Below are 16,740 nucleotides of genomic sequence, written 5' to 3'. Positions count from 1 at the left end.
CGCTCTTGCTCAGGCTGGTCTCGAACTCCTGACCTTGAGCGATCCACCCGCCTCGGCCTCCCAGAGTGCTAGGATTACAGGTGTGAGCCACCGCGCCCTGGCCTTCACTAACTTTTAATGCTGCACTCCCTCAGGCAGAGGAACACATGCAGGGTGAGTGCAGACCCTCCCAGGCTCCCAAGCCCACAGACCAATTTGTCAATCTCCCTTTTCCACATCTATCACTCAGGTCATGATGGATGGGTGGTCCTGAGGGATTCCAGCCTTCATGGGGGAACATGCTGGCTGGGTTGATCTGGAGTGGGTAAGAGGCCCCCCACAACAAATGCCCTGTGCTGCTCCTAACCTGGGCGAGCAGAGCCACCACAGCACTCTGCCTCGAGATCCTGTGGGGTGAAGGCCCACCTAACCCCAACCCTTTCCATGTCCAACGCCAGGCCCCTGGCAGGGCTGGTAGACAGTGGCAGAATGTGGGCCCCCCGATGAGCTTACCCTGCTGCTGGTTGAAGGTGGTAGTGGAAGCACGGTAGGAAGGGGGAGGGTGGGAGCCCAAAGCCCAGAAAGTGGGGATGTGGCTGCCCAAACCTGTCCCAGGGAAGTGGTGGGGGGGCAGCAAAGCAAGGGGTGGTTCTCATATTGGCAAGTCTTCAAGCCACCCTCCCCACATGTGATTCATTGTCCCATCAGACCTCATTGCAAAATACGAATTCGAAGACTGCAAAGAACAGAACCTCAAGCACCCCAGATCCATCTGAGCCAGGAGCCGTGTGCAGCTGCACTGGCCGTGCCCATGAAGATGACCCTAACAGGAAGTGGCTTTGCTGGTGGCATCACAGGGTCCTGGTCATGGAGGGTCCTGGAGGAGCTGTGTGCACCTGCCAACTCTGGCTCTCCTCCAACACACACAATCTTATTTTCCAAAAAGAACTTTCTACCATAGAAAGACAAGGCATTTTAGAAATTTTTAAAACAGTATTATCTTTTATTTCATGAGTTTATACAGATCATACATAGCAGTACTAGGAAAACTTACTGAAGAACAATGACTTAATTTGGAGTCTGTTTCTAAGCAGTGCCATTCTAATCAGAGTGTAATTAAGGCATTGCTCCGAGCAGTCTCGGCTGGGTTCAGTGAGCTTAGACAGATACGGCTCTCTGAGTCCTGTACAGCCTGGACGGGATTAGCAATCATCAAAGCCTCACAGTGACCATTTTCCTCCTTCCTTGTGGTGCCGTATCTTTATCAGTATTGTTGTTCAGACCATAGCCAGCAGGCCCCAGTGTCCTTGGTTTATGATGAATCAGTGCGTACATTTATACGCTACAATATTCACAGTCCTATTTGGTTGATCATTTTCATTGTGGCACATATTTGAAAGACCTCATTAAAAACTTAAAATTAACAAATAATTTTTGAGGTTCTTCACAGTTTTGCACATATGGTCTCATAGTTTTAATTCCTTTTTAATTTTGTAGTATGATGTTGCTTTCTTGGGATAGTGATTACAAATAATCTGTCATATTTAATTATTATAATTACATATACAGTTATATATCATTCTAAATATATGTATATAATTATGATTACACATACATAGTATTTATTGAATGCTTACTATCTACCAACCATACTTGCACTTTTTTAATCTTTATAACAATCTGTAAAATAAGTACTCTTGTTCCTATTTTACATATGAAGAAACTGAGTTTCAGAGTGTTTGAGTAACTTGCCTAAATTCACACAGCTGATTGGTAGCAACATTTATTAAGGTCTTACTTTGAACCAGGCATCATGCTAAGTATTCTGCATAGGTTATCTCATTTAATCCCATTTAATTTAATCCCTACAACTATTGGGACAGTACCATCATTATCCTCATTTTACAGATGAAAGGACTTGAGACTGGAAAGTTTGATTTTCTCAAAGGTGCATTGTTATTACTATTAAGTGGAAGACCCAGAATTTTACCATAGGCATTTGGACATCAGAGCTGGTGTTTTCATCCATTGCATTATTTGCAGAAGGTTGCATTTTACAAAACTGCCAGCAATATTTCTGTTCCCACACACTTTTCCAGAACCTTATACTCCCTCATCAATAGGTGGAGTCTGTTGCCCTCCACTTGAAGCCTTGTGGACATTTTGACAGCGGAAGTGCTGTGCTGCTGTATGTCTTTCAGGGCTGGGTCATAAGAGGTGACACAGCATCTACCTGGCTGTCTCTTCCAGGATGCTCATCCTTAAAACTCAGCCACTGTGGAAAGCAGAGTACTGGCTCCCCAAACATGTCCATGTCCTAATCCCAGGAACCTGTGACTGTATTTCCTTACATGGCAAAAGCAACTTGACAAATATCATTAAATTAAGGAACTTGTAATGGGAAAAGTATCCTTAATTATCTAAGTAGCCCAATAGAATCACAAAAGTCTTAGAAGTGGAAGGGGTGGTGGCAGAAAGTTCAGAGTCAGAAGGAAATGTCACTATGGAAGAAAAGCACAGAGAGAGGCAATGCTGTTAACTATGCAGAGAGAGGAAGGGGGCCATGGACCAAGGGATGTGGGCAGCCTCTGCAAACTGGAAGATGGAAACTGATTCTCCCCAGACTAGAGCCTTCATCCGAAGAGAAAGACAAAAAAACTGATGACAACTAGATTTTAGGCCAGCGAGACCTATATTGGGCTTTTGGCCTATAGAACTAGAAGATAATGAACCTGAGTTGTTTCAAGCCGTTACATTCATGGTAATTTATTGATGCAGTGACAGAAAACTAATATAGCCACCATTCTGTGAGGAAGCCCAGGCCACAAGGAAGTGTTTCAATTGACAACCCCAGCCGAGATCTGAGCTTACAGCCAGCATCATCTGCTGGAAAGTGAGTGAGGGACCTTTCTGACGCTTCCCGTTCCCAGCCTTCGAGATGCCCTGCTGATGCCGAGTGGAACAGAGATAAGATGCTCCTCCTGGCCCCTGTTGAAATGGCCAATGGGACCATCCATTAAACCAAACAAATGAGAAGTGTGTCCTGTCTTGCTTTACTTTATGCTTTGCTGAACTTGGAGAAACTTTCCAGTCTGTGAAGTGATTGTTGATTACTGAGTTTCATGATCCTACATTACAATAAGCGTTAACCTATTCCTACCTGCTGAGAATTTACTAACCTGTTAAAGTGTCAGACTCATGTTTAGGAACAAGATGCCAGAATACAATGAACAACAAATAAGAAAGTATACCACTGGACAGAGAAGCACCCTCGTTGTTATAAGAACAGCCATCTCCATAATCAGTTTAGCCCTACTGATCCTAGAACTGCTGCAAATATCATAGTTTGAAAGAATTTCTCTTTGCATGGTTCCCAAGCTTCATACTGATAATTGAGAACCCTGATTCCACACTATATGGCAAACACAACACACAGAAAATTGTGGAGGACTACCTAACAAACATAGGTACCAAGAGATCTGCCTTGATTCACTTTATTTATTTTTTTTAAGAAAGAAAACATCACAGAAATACCATGATCATGAATTCGGCATTTATGAGTTTCAGCCAAGCATGCTTTTATATTTTTACTCTTTAAAGAAAATAATATTGTTCTGCATCTTTCCTCATTTTATATATGATGTCATCAACCTGAAACTTAATTTTTGATCACGATTATATTTTTAAGATTTATTCACGTTGATACTCATTGGTCTAGCTTATTCGTCTTTAACTGCTTATTCTTTCTCTTGTTAATGGATATTAATGTTTTATTTTTTTGTTTGTTTCAGCTTTTCACCTTCACAAAAATGCTGCAGTCTACATTCTTTACACATTCCTTGGGCACGTTCACTAGATAGAATTCACTCTGTTATATATTTAGGGGTGAAGCTGATGAGGCAAAGGGAACACGTGCTGGATCTTGCCAAATTGATCCTCCAAACAAGTTTTTTATTCAACCACGGTATATGAGAGTTCCACTGTTCTATGTATCTTGCTCACATCTGCTGTTATCAAACATTTCGTGTTTTGCCAAACTGACAAATCTGAAATTATATCTAATTGTGGTTTTCCCAGATTATGCAGGAGGCTTGGCAACCTTTCATATGCTTACAGGATAATCTTTTTTCCCTTTTCTGTGAAATCCTATTTTTCTATTGAGTTTTCCTGTGTGCTTTTTCCTCATTGACTTGTAAGAATCATTCCTTAAAAATTCTGGATAATAATTTTTTTTGTTATCCTATTTTTTTTTTTTTTTCTTTTCGAAACAAGATCTCTCTCTGTCACCCAGGCTGGAGTGCAAGTACATGATCTTAGCTTACTGTAGCCTGGAACTCCTACGTTCAAGCGATCCTCTTGCCTCAGCCTCCCAAGTAGGTGGGACTGCAGGCAAGCAACATTGAGTAGCTTTTTTTTTTTTTTTTTTTGTAGAGACAGTGGTCTCCCTATGTTGCCCAGACTAGTCCTGAACTCCTGGCCTCAATTGATCCTCCTGCCTTGGCCTCCCAAAGTGCTAGGCTTATAAGTGTTAAATTACCTCATCTGGCCTGTTTTGTCTTATGCTTTGCAAAAGCCCTTCCCAGCTCGTAGAGTATCTCTACTTTGTCTATGATGTCTTTTGTGCAACACGTTTAAATTTGAATATCGTCAGTTATATAAATACTTTCTTCAACAGCGTGTGCATTTGTTTCTTATTTACCCTATCTCTAGGTTATAAATAGGATCTTTTATTTTTTTTCTAAACTTTTCATGTTTTCATCCATCTGAAATTTAATTTTTTGTATAGTGCGAGGTAGAGATTTAATTTTGTTTTCCACAGGGATATCTCATTTCTCAGCAGCATTATTAAATAGTCATATTATCCTCACTAATTTTTTAATGGTATCTCTCTCATATTAAGTTTTCATAGATATGTGAGTTGGGAATTTACTGTTACAGCTCCATGGCTATTACCTCTGTCCATAATGTGCTTTCCCTACTCTGTTGACTTGCAAATATTCTACTCTTCTATTAAGTCCTAGTTTAAATGTTACCTTCTTTATGAGAGGCCTCTCACCTTTCTTCCCCTTCTCTGTGTTTATCACAACCTTCATTGAAACATGTATTGCATCACATATATTCATGTGGAGAGAGTTTTTACTGCCAGATCTTTTAGCTTTTTTGAGGCTAAAAACATTGTCCTGTTATTTTGTACTGTCAAGTACCTTGTAGATATTTAATAAGATTATCTAAAGGAATAAATTAATGAGCAAATCTTCAAAACAGAACAGCTTGAGTGACACTTGGTAGATTTGAATAATTCATCTTCATATCTCTGGCCTTTTTCCCTTGTTTTCCTGACTTTATGTAGAGATTTTAACATACTTATTATGGATGGCATTTTTCTTTCTAAAAATTGCTATTTATATCTGTAATTTGTAGTGATAATATCTTACTTGTTAGATTCTTTTCATTTCTTCTTTTTTAAACGAATGATTTCTGAGGACTAAATTAGCAACCTCACCTACATGGTGACCCTGTTTCATCCAAAAATCCCCAAAGCTGACACACTGAGACAGAAGGCAAGTTCTGCACTCAGGCAACCTGAGTTTGGTACATATAGCTAAAATCTATTAAGCACACCAGAGATTGTAAACTCACTCAATGTTACGTAATTACTTTTTGGATACTCTGCGGCCCCCTATAAAATGTAAGGACTCCATAAATAGTCATTAAATATTTTCATGATAATAAACATGTGTTTCTTTGCATGCCTTACTCTTGAGAAGATTTTACAAGATCTATCAATTGCACAGGCAATAAGGAGCATTACTGATTTTCTGTGCATTATTTCTATGAAGGCATATGCATGCTTTGAAGCAGAATAGTTTATCCACATTGTTGACATGACCTTAAGGTTGCCATAGTCACTATTTGAAAATAGATTTAGACCATCTATTTTTGGTGTTGTTTTCGCTTACATCAAACCTTCAGATGATTAGCAGTCCTTTATTGCTGTCAGTTTTGCCTTGACTAGACTCACAGTAATAGATGCAGCCATCAACTCCAAACAACTCAAAGGAGTGAAAAACACAGTCTGCGGAAAGAGCATGGTCTTCAGAATCTCCTACTCAGCCAATTATTTAAGGCTGCAAGACCTACCTTATCTCAGAGGTCAGCAAATCATGCATAGTTAGCTCTGTTTTGTTTAAAAGTATCTGGTTACAGCCTACTCTATCGGATTTCTGCACAGAGTTAAACTGGGTCTCTAATTCCTCTAATTCGCTTAAGGAAAGAGCAACCACTTCCAAGATTTCACCCAAATTCTTTTAAGCTATCCTTAACACCCTGAGCTTTTCTCTGGAGCTTTCTTTTCCTTATCCCTAGAAATAGCCTTTCGTCATTGGCTTTTTAAGGTATTCAGTCTACATAATTTCTCAAATCGGGCCTTTCAGTTTCTGACCTGGTCACCATGTTAAATAAACCCTTTAGCTTTTCATTCTTAGTTCCTTAACTATTTCTCTGGTGAATTTCCTTTTAGACCACTGCTTGACTCTACTTTCCTATGCTTGTCTCCCATTACTCGCATGAACGTTTTCCACGTCCTTCCCAATCCCAGCCACTTGTGTTCCGGATTTTCTTATTTGCCTCTTGTTCCTTTCTCTGTAAAAAAAAAAAAAGAAAAAAAAATCTGTTTTATCTCAAATTAGTGTTTTAAGACCCAAATTTACATTTAAAGGTCATAAATAATTCTTATCTACAACCTCTGCCAGACTCTTCCTCTCTTTAGAGTTCAGTTTCCTTGTCTGTAAAATAAGGTGGTTGGAAGAGATCTATTTCAGCACAAAGAGTGTGACTCTATGAATCTAAGATTTGTGTTGTTTGTATACCTCAGTTGATTAGGGGTTACTTACCACACAAGAGGCTATGTTACCTGTAATGTCTTTAGCACTCTGGCCATCAACACATTAAATATAAAACCAAGTCATGAAAAAGAAGAAGCAGCCAGTTCTAGCATCATAGCTCTATTTGTCTTAGCACAATGTGAGGCCTGGCTGGGAGAATAGAAAGCAGAAAAAGCACAAGAAGCTTCTAAAAGGTGAACTGAAATAGGTTAGTCACAGGCAAAGAAGCAAGTTGAAATGTCTTCATGACACCCCAGAAGATGATAACTGAAGGAACTAGGCCAGTATCAGGACCCAGTTCTTGGAGAGAATTAACAGAAAGGACAAAAAAAATTTAGAACTCAGTTATAAAAAAAAATGACATTTTTTTTTTGTTTAGTAAGGTATTTCCTCAGGTTATGTGTTGAGAGGTCAATGGAACAGAGGAACAGGCAATGTGAGATCTGCCAACAGACGCAGAGTCAGGTTAAGAGCAGAACATGGAAAGGAGCATGAGCCCAAAACCCTTAGTATTTTTGTCACCTCAAAATAAAAATTCCCAAAAGCATAATATCTGAATGCAATAAGCTGACAAAGATGGACTTTTTTTAGCTCATATATTTGTTAGATTATAAATTGGCTAAGATATTTGTTAGGCTGCCTCTCACTCACTGGATTGCTGGATAAGACTATTATGTCATTCAGATAGCACTAGAAATACAATCATATTCCTCCATTCTGTTTGGTAGACAGCACATCAAGGAACTGAAAATGGTCTACTTTAGAAGAGCAATTCATTCTGAACAAGCAAAATTCTTCCAAAGAACTCTCTATTTCCTGAAAAGAAAATTAGTAAGCTTTACATCTTCTAGAATTTTGCTCTATTGAACAGTTTTCTTCATTTTCCAAAGAAATGACTAAACTTTTATTTTTTAAGTTCAGGATTATATGTTCTTTAAGTCCTTCTGGAAAATGGATGATTGGATTGAAACAAATTTAAAGTTAAAAAAATGATAAGACCTCTCTATACCCAAATAAGGTAGCTATCATTTCTATATCCATTTTGCAGATGACTACATGGAGGTTCAGGGAGATTAAGTTAGTGCAAGCTGGTCACACAGAACAAGAAGTGGAGCTGGAATTTAAACCCAGGCCTCCCGATTTTAAGTACTATGTTTCTCATATTACATTCTCAACAGCTTTCCCCCACATTGTGAGAAGGAAGTATTTCTTGCACATCCTTAACTTGCATGTACTTAGTAAATTAATCATGAGAATGTAACAGACATAATGAACATCTTAGAAGAATCACTCAGTGGCCACCTATGGCTGGCCTGACATCTACCCTAACAACCATTACATTGTGAAACTAGGACAGCTTTCTTTTTCTTTTTTTAATTTTATTATTTTTTTGAACCTCCTCCCCCCTTTCTTTCTTTCTTCAGTAGTTTTCTTTTTAGAGTTTGTATGGACAATGGTGCCATATACAGCAGGGTTTCCTGGCAGAAGGAAAATCCATCCATCAATCCCTTGATTAAATCATTCATCATATAATGTTTTAAATGAGTCATTACCCCATGCGATCCATTGCACCCAATGCGTGAGGTACAATGGGAAGTGAAAACATAACTGGGCGTCGTAGAATGTTTATGCTAGTAGATATAACAGTCTAATCTCTTTCGCTTTGTGCAACTGGAAAAAGTTTCAGATGGTTGAAATTTGGAGGAAATTAAGAAAATGAATCTTAGTTCAAATAACCAAAAAGTCCTGTACAAAAAAGAGGTAGCATGGATTCTTATTTGCCTCTAAAGTACAGTCAAGCTCCTAAGCACATGTTTTCAAATATCGAAGTGTAATGAATGCTGCAAATGCCAAAAACAACGTTAACTGGTACTGTTTGGTCTCTCTCTCTCCAACGGAGTAAATTAACCCAAGATTGCTTCCATTAGCCTTTCCTCTTCTTCTTGTCCCCCTCTGCCTGGAGGGAAATGCTTGCTGGTGGCACTTCCTGGCACGACAGCAACTGTGATGTTTTCAGTGTGCTTCGCCTCTTGGTGCTCCCTTAACTCAATGACCTGCCGGTGCTAGCCAGGGCTGCATCAGCCAGGGCCCGCCGGCACGGGAGAAATTCCTTTCATTCATCAACAGATAAGAAGTTTTGACAAGCCTCTCTGGGGAGCAAAAAGGAGAAAACACACACACACACACACGCACACACAAGATTGTCCTGGAATACTGAGAAACACAAAGTGAAGGAGCCAGGGAAAGACTGAAGGAAGCTCTGAGGCGGCCGGGGCAGACAGGGAGTCTGCTATCAGAATTAAATGCGATGCAGTCCAGAACCCTGCTCTCTGTTTCTACCTGTTTCTTCTCAATGTCACTATCGGCCAAGAGTTTGATACAAAACAGATCCCCAGAAGTATTCCAGTAACTCCTCGGGACCACCAGGGCAAAAACAAAAACATTCAGGGCTTGACACTTACCAGGGCAGCTTGCCAAGCTTATCACATGTGAAAAGCGCTGCTCCGAGAGAGTAATCTTGCTCATGTTCACAGGGCCGGGTGTTAAGTCTTGGAGAACCCAGGGCAGAGCAACCTGAAGGGCTGGGAATAGCAGTTTTCTGTGAACTGCCAAAAAAGGGCAATTATATTTTTTATGGACCTAAGGGCTGAAGGAGAACTCGAAAGGTCATTTGGGGGCATAGGGGGAGATCTGTCTACCTTATTGCCTTCAAGTCTCAATCAACCAAATGAACCTACCTTGCGAGGAGATTTCACACATTCTTTATGTAAATCTTCTTTGCAAGCCTGGCCTTGAGGAAATTCTGACACCCAACCTAACACTTGCAGGATGCATTTCTTTCTTTCACTGCAAGCTTCATTGGAGATAATAGCAGCACACACTACTAACTTCCCCGAGTGCTTACTGTGTGCAGACACCTTCCCAAGGCATTTACTTGGATCATTTTCATGTGGTCCTTGTAAACGCCCTACGACGTGGATACGATTTCCATCCTCATTTTCCAGATGGGAAAACCGAGGCACAAAGAATATGTCTAGGTCATACGGCTAATGAGCGATAAAGCAGGGATTTAAACTTGTTTCTCATTTGATGTTCATACTTTTAAACAATTTTTCACAGGGACACTTCCCATTCTTATCTTGGGTTTCTCTGTTGGCTATCTTTTTGCCTCTAAGCTTTTCTCTTCCTATGACTTCAGCCTGATATCTTTTTTTTTTTTTTAGGTTTCCCATCTCCCTAATAAGATTTTTAAAAAATATTGTGTGAAACTTCTAATGGGTGTTGTTTTAGGTTTAAATATATGTTAGCTTATATATGTTATACAGTATACTCCCTATTATCATGTGATTATATATTTTTTCATCTGGAGAATCACTTATCTGACTCTCATTTCTTATAATTCCTTATACCTGCTATAAGGTTTCAACTTTCTGGTCTATTAAGATAAACCGTTATATCTCAAATTGGAACCTCACCCTCAGATGTGGCTTTTCATGTTTGCAGCTATACCCATACATTCCATCCCTTCTGCAAATTTGTTTCAAAGATTTGTGAGGCTTTGGCTCTTATGCTGTTGCTGTTTTCCTTAGGCTGCAGGCTGCCATCATAGTGTGTTAAGATTGTGGCAAAGTGGTGAAGTTTCTGTGACCTACTTGAATGGCAACCAGTTCCATTTCCACTGGAAATGGTTCCAGTTCCATTTCTTCCTCCAACCTTAAGAGGCACCTGGTCCTTGACCCAATTCCTCACACCTCAAGCAAGAAGATGGTGCCAGATATAGTGGCACATGTCTGTTGTCCCAGCTACTCAGAAGGCTGAGGCAGGAGGATTGCTTGAGGCCAGGAGTTCCAGGTTCCAGACTATAGTGAACTATGGATCATGCCCGTAAATAGCCACTGCATTCTAGCCTAGGCAACATGGCAAGACCTTGGAAAGAACGAAAGAAAAAAGAAAGAAAGAAAGGGAAGAGAGGGAAAAAAAGAAAAGAAAGGAAAAGAAAAGAAAAAAGAAGAAGAGAGAAGAGAGAAAGAAAAAAGAAGATAGTAAGTTGGGCTTTCCCATAATACAAAACCACCTGTATTCATTAGCCCAACAACTATGTACAGTGTCTACTACTAGCCAGACACGTTCTAAGCACTAGCACTAAATCAGTGAGCAAAACAGACACTAAATCTCTGCCTCTTAAATATTATCCTCTAGTGGGGCATGGTAGATATGCAATATATTAATTATGCCAGAGAATTTGGTAAATGAGAAATAGGAAGTTTACTCAGCTAAAATTGATTCAACAGCTCTTTGTTAAATACTGAATATAAGTTGTATGGTGTTTGTCAGGTGCTGGGGATGGAGTAGGAACCAGACAGCTAGGCTTTCAGCCCTCATGTTACTTATAGTCTTATGGGCTGTGCCTGTAATCTGTTTGCTCTCACGTGCATTTCTTACCCTTCTCCTGCTCCTCTGGGCGTGGGAGGGAGTAGGGAGATAATCCCTGCACACTGAATCTCCTGGGTTCTTTTGTCACACAGCTCTTGGTCTGTTCTTGCAAGAGCAGGTACTGACTACAGTTTGGAGGGCAAAAGAAAAGAGCACCTCTGCCTCTACCTTTTTCTCCCTGCCTCTGGCCAGTCATGGTTCTAACTAACCCTGACAGATGTCTCATCCTTCTGGGCTCTTTTCCTTCCGGTCCTTGGTGTGGTGGTGGCGGCTTCTTGCTCTGGGTAGCTTCGCCGTCTCTTTTTAACGTCTCAGCTCTTTCATAATCTGTGTAACCAAATCCTTATATTAAACCCCATGTGATTAGCAAAACAAAAATGGAAGTGTGGGATACTGGAGAATATATAGGGAGAGACGCTGACTATATTCGTTTGCTGGGGCTGCCTAACACAATACCACAATACCACAGATTGGGTGATTTAAACAACTAAAATGTATTTTCTCACAGTTCTGGGGGCCAGACCTCCACAATCAAGGTGTCTGCAGGCCTGGTTTCTTCTGAGGCCTCTCTCTTTGGCTTACAGATGGCAGCCTTCTCCCTGCTGTCTTCACACTGGTCATATGTCAGTGCCTGTGTACCCCTGATGTCTCTTCTCATAAAGAGACTAGTCAGACTGGATTAAGACCCACCCTAACAGTTCATTTTAACTTAATTACCCCTTGAAAGGCCCTATTTCCAAATATAGTCACATTCTGAGGTATTGGGAGTTAGGGCTCCAGCATATGAATTTTAGAGGGTACTCAATTTAGTCCATAACACTGACCTAGTTGAAAGATCAGGAAGGCTCAACTAAGAAGGAGATCAACAAATAGAGTGACAGGGAGGACACTGGCAGCTCTCCATGCATTTATTTGATTTCTACATATTTGACATAATTTTATAAACACAACACGCTAGCCACTGGATACCCAGGCCTGAATAAGATGAACGTTCCCCCCTGCCACTAACATTGGGTAGGAGAAATGGACAAGGGGCGGGACAATTAAAATATAATGTAATTCATCTCAGAATGGGGTAAGTATAGGGAGTAGCTGGAGAATGGAGTACAGGAGCATCTCACCCTACTACAAAGGTCAAGAATGGCTTCCTCTGAGTAGATGTCATGCAAGATGAATCTTAAAAATTAAAGTGTTGGTTAAGTGAAGAAAACCCCAGAGAGGGAAGAAAATTCCAGGCAAATGCAAGGGCATGTTTTGTAGAGGTAAGACTTGTACCTAAGATAGCATAACATACTCATTCTTCATGAAGTTGAGAGGACAGTATTTTCTTCTTTTTTTTTTTTTTTTTGAGAACTGAGTAATATTTCTCAATATTAATTGATGTAGTGCTCTTTATAGCTCTTTTAAAAAATTTTGGGAGTTGATCTCTAAATATTTTGGAGCTAACGATCTGTTTCCTCTAATTGTTCTTCTTAGTTTGTTTCCATCTATGTGAGAAAGTCATGCCATTCTCTCTTGATCATCATGTCTCTAATTTGGGGGTGACCACCTCTTCTTTGGCATCCACAATCCTGGGGGGCTCCAGTAGTGCTCTTTGCAGGAAGTTGATGAGGTGTTCATTGGAACAATAGGAAGATGAGGTAAGGCTTTTAAAATTCTGCTTTATAACTTTTTGCATCTACATCCTTAATGAGGATGTTTCTTCTTTTTTTATCCATATTAATGTGGTTAATGAAGTATTACACAGTAGCGGGCCCACATGATTGGCCCAAAACCAATTTTAAAAATAAAATTAAAACAAAGTTTTTTTCTTTTTGATCTTTTTCAGCTATTTCAGTAGATCTCTTTCCTCCTTGCCTAGTGTCATTTGAGAAAGTTCAAAGTGACTCTATTACAGATTTCTAGCTTGAAGAATAAGCAATTTGTCCAATACCATTATATGGAAAGGAGAGTAATTGAAAAATAATATTCAAAACAGTCATAGATAATCTACATGCAATTGAAGATTTTGCACTTTATCATATATATCATAGATAAAAGACTTAGAGTTCCCCCGAAAAGGATTCACTAAAATCCTGAGATGGTGTCCTTTTCTTTCCCTGGAAGAACTTTGATTTAGTAATTCTAAAGAGGTTTCTTCATGTATTATTCCTGTTCAGAGCAAAAGGGCATTTGAGTATTTATTTAAACAGTGTCTGTAGTAGATTTAGGAGTAGATGCCTTCTTTTCTCATTAGGACTAAATTGCATGCTATTGACAAGAAATAAAATTAAAAATACCACATGCATCTTTCCAGCAATTAAGATTGAGAGCATTCGATTGGGGGTTTTCTGGGTTTTTGGATTGTTTCACATTTCCACCTCTGAAGAGGAAATAGATTTGAAGTTATAGCAAGAGAGCACTGAGTTAGATGTAAAGAAGAACTTTGTGTGTCAGACTGATTAAACACTGGAGCAAATTAGCAGGGAAGCTTATGGAATAGCCATCTGTAGAGATATTTCAAAAATAGAATTGACAATTTTCTTCTTTGGATGATTTAGGAAATGCCCCTACTGGCAAGGAGATGGACCAAATGGGCTCTTGAAATCCTTTTTGGTTCTCTGCTCCTAAGAGTCTTCCTAAACAGTTCTTGGAAGTATTTATTTCCTAAGTAGAATATAGAGCAGAAAGCCTTTAGCAAAGGTAGGTCTATGTGTGTATGTATGTATGTGTATACGTGTCTTTAGGTTGAAGAATGGCAAGAGAACATTGTATTATTTAAAAAACAAAATTATCATTTCCTAACTATTCATGTTCACCTATTTCAAATAAATAGGACTTTCTCAGACTTTCTAAGATTTTGCTGCTTTTCTGGCTTTTCACTCTCTGTCCTTTCTCTGCCTACACGTCAAGTGTAGGCCTGATCTTGTATCCTACTCTCTGCTCTCTTTACCCCTTACACCTGTGCCTCCCAAGACAGTTTCATGTTCTCCCAAGGTTTCTGTTGTGTGACTCAAAGAATCTGCTTCCACAGCCATGAGCATTTCTCTGGGTTCCAAAATTGCATGTCAACTATCCACCAGGTATAGCTCCCTGAGAAGACCTTGCAGCAAATTCAACTCAACGTGCTGCACACTGAAGAGCTGGGAGAAGAGGAGAGCGTGTCCACCCTGCTGTTCCACAGTTCCCCTTGTAGCCTCCTCAATCCCACCCACCAGCCTAGCAGTTCTTCCCATGCCCACCCTCTGAGCCCTCATCACCTCTTTAGCCTCATCTTATACAGAAAACGTCTCCCCACCCCACCCCCAACTCCTGATCACAGTCACAGAAACGCGTGCCTGACCCTCTCTTCTGGCACCACACGTGCTCCCGGCTTACAGCTCTGTGAGCTCATTTGATTTTCTCAAGTTGCCTATTTCTCTTTGCCTACATTATCTCTTCTACCTTGGATAACCTTCCTATCCTGACAGTAAAAATTGTACCCCTACAATGTGACTCGCATTTCCAGTCTCAGCTCATCTGTTTAGGAAACCTTACTGAATCCTTCCTCATGTGCATTAATTGTCCCCTGTCCACAGATCCTCAAAACCTTCCTCACATGTTGTTGGAAAAGGCATACAGCATGAGAGATGGATTATTCAGTATCCGGGACTATACTGTGTGTACCATATTCCAGCTATGAGGCCCTGATGAGTGACCTAACCTCCCAGTGCCTCAGTTTCCCCAGTTATAAAAATGGGTATAAATATAATACTATCCCAAAGGAGTGGGGATGAAAACTCAGCTGAGTACTAGAGAGAATAAAGAGATGAATGGTCTGGCCAGGCGCGGTGGCTCACGCCTGTAATCCTAGCTCTCTGGGAGGCCGAGGCGGGCGGATTGTTTGAGCTCGGGAGTTCGAAACCAGCCAGAGCAAGAGCGAGACCCTGTCTCCACTAAAAATAGAAAGAAATTAATTGGAAAAACTAAAAATATATAGAAAAAATTAGTCGGGCATAGTGGCGCATGCCTGTAGTCCCAGCTACTCGGGAGGCTGAGGCAGGAGGATCACTTGAGCCCAGGAGTTTGAGGTTGCTGTGAGCTAGGATGACGCCACAGCACTCTAGCCCGGGCAACACAGTGAGACTCTGTCTCAAAAAAAAAAAAAAAGAAATGAATGGTCCCTGCAATCAAAGTGGTTATAGTCAAGTTAATAATATATGCAATTCTAATAACTAATAAACTATGAATGTCACCTCATCATCACCATCATCATCATCAACACAAATAACTTTCCTTCAGTGCTTGCCATCCTGCCCAGCACTATTCTAAGGTGAATGAATCATTAGTAGACACATAGTGAAAAATTGTGTAACAATTAGGCAAAGCAAGCTCTTTGAGATTTGCTGACCTTTCTTCCTGCTAGGACAGAGCAATTCCCTACAGCATATTCTTAAGTGTTTAATTGGTCTATTTTTAAATGACTGAAACTACTTGGCTCCTATGACAACCCATGAAAGATCGTCTTACAATATACTAGACAGAAGTTCCAGGAAGTTTCTTTTTCTGAGTTTTACTTTTCCTCCAATCATTTCAGACAAACCTCATGTCCCATAATTTCATTATAAAGACGTACTGTCAATGTGCACAGTTATCTCATGGCCACTAAGTTGTTTTTTCCCCTAAGATGCTATACCACATGCATTTACTCCTTCATTCCTACAAGATATTGGGCCTCAGTAGCCAAACTTTAGTTATCTTTGAATCTATTTGTGCCTTCAAATTGCCTTCCGTTTATTTCAAGTTCACTGGCAAACTCTCAAAAATGTAAATATCACTTTATCTGGCGCAATGATGATGATAATAAAAACAATAAAACCAATAGGAAGTAAAAGAAGAAGAATTTGAAAATAATGATGCCTTCCATCAGTTTACTATCTTATAGAGTACAAAACACTTTTTACATCAATTATAGTGAAATTTCATCTTACATGGAGCTTGGGCTCTCAAACCAATATGTAGGATGAAGATTGCCTACAGTTAAAATTACCCTTAAAAATCCCTTAGGAAGTGCCACATGCAATATCAACATACCATTTCTCAATAAATCCAAAGATTTCTTTTTTTCTTCTGCTATTGGAACAGATCGTTGTTTCTTTGGTTGAGCTCCAGATGAAGCAGTTGGCTTGCGTTTAGGGACCATGTTGCATGAAAAATAAGTATCTTTAAACACTAGAATCACACTCCTGCACCATCAGGTGCTCACATGCTGAGAAGCAGCCGCAGGGAGACAGAGGCCCAGGCAGAAACAGCCTCCCTGTGTCACTGTCACCCCCAGGCATGTGCTCAGGGCCTGGAGGGCTGTGCAGAATGGGCCATGCTACTTCATACTGCCCTCTCAGTCTCTGCTTGTGTCTCTCTTTGCCTCCAATTCTCTTTCTCTTTCTTTTTGTGAGGTATAAGAGGACAGGCGTATAGCTGAATA

The sequence above is a fragment of the Propithecus coquereli genome, unplaced genomic scaffold, assembly GCF_000956105.1.
Source record: "Propithecus coquereli isolate 6110/MARCELLA unplaced genomic scaffold, Pcoq_1.0 Scaffold2, whole genome shotgun sequence".
NCBI lineage: Eukaryota > Metazoa > Chordata > Mammalia > Primates > Indriidae > Propithecus > Propithecus coquereli.
Note: the sequence above shows the minus strand (reverse complement) of the source record.